Source organism: Trachurus trachurus (assembly GCF_905171665.1).
Source record: "Trachurus trachurus genome assembly, chromosome: 21".
NCBI lineage: Eukaryota > Metazoa > Chordata > Actinopteri > Carangiformes > Carangidae > Trachurus > Trachurus trachurus.
This window is the reverse complement of record NC_139899.1, coordinates 11255593-11260797: the sequence shown is the minus strand read 5'-3', so window position 1 is coordinate 11260797 and position 5205 is coordinate 11255593.

Here is a 5205-nt window from a genome sequence, read left to right as displayed (position 1 = left end):
AGGGACGACAACAGAGATATATTGCTTTTATAAAACGGTTACCAATAATGGCAATATAAAAGAGGGAAACGCAATCAATTTCATGTAGTTTTATTCAACCAGAAATACATATTTTTCAATAAAGTAGCCTCACTGTGAAAAAAATAGTCCCACCTCTCCTCCGAGAACCTAAACTGAGTGTGCAGCTGTCATCACACCTGTCCTGATCCAGGTGTCAGCCCCGCTGTGAACCTCACTCACCTTTCCTTCAACTTCGTAGAAGAAGTTGGTCTCATTGATTTTGTATTCATCCCAGAACATCTCATCACCTGAGGGAACAAAACACAGAGTCACGGTTTTAGCTCGGCCGACTCGTCCATCTCCAGGCCACAGCTGCAGACACTACATTAAATGCCACCTGGACGTTGTTTCAAAGCTTTGACATGAACGAGTGGAGGCGCCACCAACTCGTTTTCCTCCTACCGATGCTAATACTTGTTCTCGCAGTTTCCGCTGCGCTGTAAATAATACTTACTGTGGCTAACCTAACTTAGCTGCTACGTGATGCCGCCACATTCACTGCGTTTCTCAACGATGACTAACGACACCGTAATATCATCAACCGCCGGCCCCGCACCTCTGCACCCCGCCCTGCTGTGACTCAACACATGGTAGTAGTCTCACACTCTGTTAAGAGACATTCTTTTATTTAGTGTACTCAGTTGTTATGATACACACAACATAAGACTGTGTAATAATGTGACATGTGATTGCTACTGCTTAATATAGATGCAGTATTTTATTTTCACCACAGTGAGTCATAAGTGTAAAGGCCAGAAGCTCATGAGCCTGACTATCAAGAGCCATGCCGCAAAACAACGACTATGCATTTGGAAAAAATGAGGATAAGGCTGCGTCTCTCCACAAATCGCTCTGTGCAGCGGAACACCTGGCCATTACCACAGACGCATGGACAGCTCTAACTACAGAGTCATACGTGACTGTTACGGCTCACTATTTTAAGGACTGGAAAATGAAAACTGCTATCACACGCGTGATGCCAGAGAGGCATACCGCCGGAAATCTCGCTAATGTTCTGGGGGCGGCAGCCGAGGATTGGGGCATAGCCGACAAAGTTGTAGCATGCGTTCACGACAATGCTAGTAATATAACTGTGGCAATCTCTCGCCACCTGGAATTGGAGTCATACCGATGCTTTGCACACACGTTGCAGCTAGCCATCAATGATGGCTTCAAACTGAACAACAACTGAACTCCATAGCCAATGCTGTCGGCAGGGCAAGTCGTCTTGTCTCGCACTTTCATCACAGCACGGTTGCGTCTGAGGCGCTCAAGAAGAAGCAGGCGATGCAACATAAGGAGCCTCACCGTCTCATCCAGTACGTAAAGACGAGATGGAACTCTATCCATGATATGTTTGAACGCCTGCTCGAGCAACGTTGGACCATAGCAGCAGTTCTGTCAGACCAAGAGGTGACGAAAGTGTCGGATGCCAGGACCCTGGATCTCACCGATGCCAACTGGCACACCATGGAAGAACTGCTGCCAGTACTACGTGCCCTGAAGTCGGCCACAACCGCACTGTGCAGTGAAAAAGAAGTGTCGGTGTCAGTCGTTTACCCGATTACAGCTGCTCTGCTTTCCAGGTGAGTGTGTGTCCGTGTGTTAGAGCTTAGATCGGGCCCAAAAAATGAAGCTCGACCCTAACCGAGCCCGTGCACGTTGTGTCCGAGACCGGCCCGGCCCGACACATTAACTGTAATTATGAGCCCGAGCCCGATTTCAACCCGACATATATTTATTTATTTATTTTTATCCGTGGGCTGTTTAAATTCGGCGGCGGCGCTGTCCAGGGTCCTCAGTCACGCAGCACATCTCTGCCAGCAGCTGCTGCACCCTCCACACCTCCGACTTTCCATCAAAGGTGCTCAAATTTAATTCTCCTGACTTTATTTTTTTCTTTATATTCTCGAACTCCATGTTGCTCAGCTGCTGCTGCACGAGCAGACCGGTGATGCATGCAGTCAGTGTGTGGCGTGCGCACCGCGGCTGCACGTGAAGGAGACGTATGGATGTATGGATGCAAGAGCGCCCTGTCAGAATTTCCTCCTTTCCACTACCTACAGCTTTCTGACTGAGAGATTTTGGTTTGTTGTCTGAGGAAGAAACACCAAAACCACACAACTGAGGATTTAGTACGTGTCTAAAGCATTTTTCCTGTTTTCACACAGAACATAACTCTTTGACACTTTGTAGAGACAAACTCATTCAGCAATTATCTGAACTGCAACAAAACAGCAGTTACAATGTTCAGTTAACCAACATACTCTGTTGACTAATGCACTAAGGCACCTGTAAATTTCCATTTTGCTGTTTCGGTGTTAAATCTTTCAGCGACTGAGCACAGGCCCGCCACAAGGACTGGTTCGGTCTTTCCCCGCCTCTTGTTGCACAACAGTAAACTGTCGGACCTGTTCTCCGGTTCTACAGATATATGTGAGATCATGTGAACTCGGCTTTGGCGCTGGAAGTCGCGTGTGGTTGACTTTTGGGCCACATGTGGCATTTAGCTGGCACCACTGGCTGAGATGTGGCATGGCAAAATGTATGAGGGACAAATCATAACCACATGACGCATTGCCATATATTCAAATTTGGAGGGATTTTTTCTTCTGGTACATTTATTATTTAACTGAGGCACTTGGCCCAGATAATAGAATATTCTTTTGGGTCGCATGTGGTATGTGACTGGAAAATGTGATATGGCAAAACACATGAGGGCCACATCCTAACCACTACGGCTTTGCCATACCTTCAAAATTGGAGGGAATATCTCTTCTGGGGCAGTTCTGTAATTGAGGCGGGTACAGCTCTCCATTCCGACACACCTCCACTTCGACACCCCGCTGTTCCGTAAGCAATCCGGCCGTTTTGGCTAACTTCGTTAGTTAGCAGCCCCCGCCCTCGTCATGGATCTATTGGTCCTCGTCCCTACGTCACCACATTCACACGCATCCCTTGGCTGCACACACAGCCCTTCATGCCGTTCTCTCTCCTCATTGGATAAAGCTTGTAGGATACAAGGAACAAGACGTTTTCTCCTCGGCTTACAGCAGAGCAGAGTGACTGACAGACCCGTGTTTCGGACCAAACACTCTATGTAAGTGATAACCGTCGGAAGATATAGCTAACTATTTAAGACTTATATTAACACAAATATTCCGCTTACTTCTGCTTTAACTTTTGGGCTACCGTTGTAACTGGCACATGTGGCCATGGGTGGAGTTTTTTCTGCGACACCCTCCGGACATTTTAATTTTTCCCTCACTCATTATATCCAGCCAAGGTAGACATACTGAACCAACCTTCAATCTAGAAACTATTACAGAGTCAGATGTCGAGAGAGTAATTGGATCTCTTAGGTCATATTGCACCTTCAAAATGTCAGACTAGTGCTTTAGCATTAGTGTGTGGTGTGTATCCTGGCGCTGATTAGCATCTGAAGCTAGCGCTCCGCCATTAGCTTTAACGCTAATGATTCACAGGAGTGGGTATTAGCACTAGCGGTTAGCATTTAGCATGGCAAAACCAATTTCTCACCAATGCGTTTTCTTCTCGAGGGAGATGTCGGGTACCTCCAGTTTCACTCTCACAGGTCCAGGGCGTCATGGAAATGATCTCAACCAGTTTTTAATCACTTTTATCAACTTTTAGTGTCTCCTCTTTACAAGGTAAGCATTGTGCTGGATGCAGGGGCTGCTCACTCTCTCTCCTCACAGCGGCTCCGGAGGAAGTAAACCTTGTCCTGAGCAAGTCAATGGGCGGGAGCTTCTCCAGCCCATCTCTTTCAAAATAAACTTCTAAATAAATTATTTTATCACTGTTCAATTTTTTTTTATAGGTAAGTAGGCCTATTTGTTTTTAATTATTAACATTAACGTTGTATTTAATGAATTGGCTTTCAGCTGTTTTTAATGTCTTATTTTTAATATGCAATCAACTAAATTTTAATACAGACTTTTAACCTTGGTTACAGACATTATCCAAACATTAAAAGAATGTGCTTAAAGGGATATTTCAACATTGTGGCAAATTTGCCCATTGCCATAATCCCTATAGGGTAGGTTCATTACCTTTAATTGTCTGTGCAAGCTGTTTTTAGATCGGCGGGGCAGAGACGTGAGCTGCTCAGCTACCGCTACGGAGACTAATGGTAGGCTATTTCCTGGTTTCCCTCATCAAACCCATCAAATACACAATCCAACAACTCCAAAACGCTCTCATGGACAAGTTCTGAAGTGTTCATTTAGTGTTTCTCCGTACGGACTGCCCCAGGTGGGGTTCGAACCCTGTTACCCTGAAGTTCCTGCAGTGGAAACGCGCCTAATGAATTGTAAACTGTGCACAGCCTAATGCGTCCTATGTGAAAAGGGCTTTAAAGCAGATATCAGCTTCACGGCCGTTTCGGCTAATGCTGCGTTCAAGGCAGGCTTTTGAAACCGTAAGTTACAGCTTCAAGTCACAACTACGACTTGGTAGCGTTCCAGGTAACCCGTAGCTCGTGTTTTTACCATCCTGTTGTCTGTGAAAGTTCCCTATAACGGCCACTCGTAACTTCCGACCCGTGAACTCGTACCAGATCGAACTGGTATGACTTCACAGGAAGGAAAAACACAAAGTACGAGTTTCTTTGAACGCACCATGAGTTAGCAGCCCCCGCCCTTGTCAGGCATCAATTGGTCCTCGTGCTACGTCACCACATTCACGCGCATCCCTTGGCTGCACACACAGCCCTTCATGCCGTTCTCTCTCCTCATTGGATAACACTTGTATCCCACAAGGAAAATTTTCTCCTCGGGTTACAGCAGAGCAGAGTGACGGAGAGACTCGTGTTTAGGCTGAAATACTTCATGTAAGTGATTGCTGACGGAAAATAGGACTATTTAGGACTTATATTAACAAAAACATTCCACTGATATCTGCTTTAATCTCTGAACCAAACCTAAACCTGATGTCTGCTGGGAAACAAACAGGATCCAGTAGTGGTCAGAGAAGTTTACATTTACATTCAGGTACTTTTCTTTTTCTTTTCTTGTGATTAATACTGTTCACAGTTCACCATCAGACTCCAGTGATGACTCAAAGCATTCAGATGTAAAATAAATCATTTTCATCATGAAACATTTTGTTCAAAATGAAACCAAA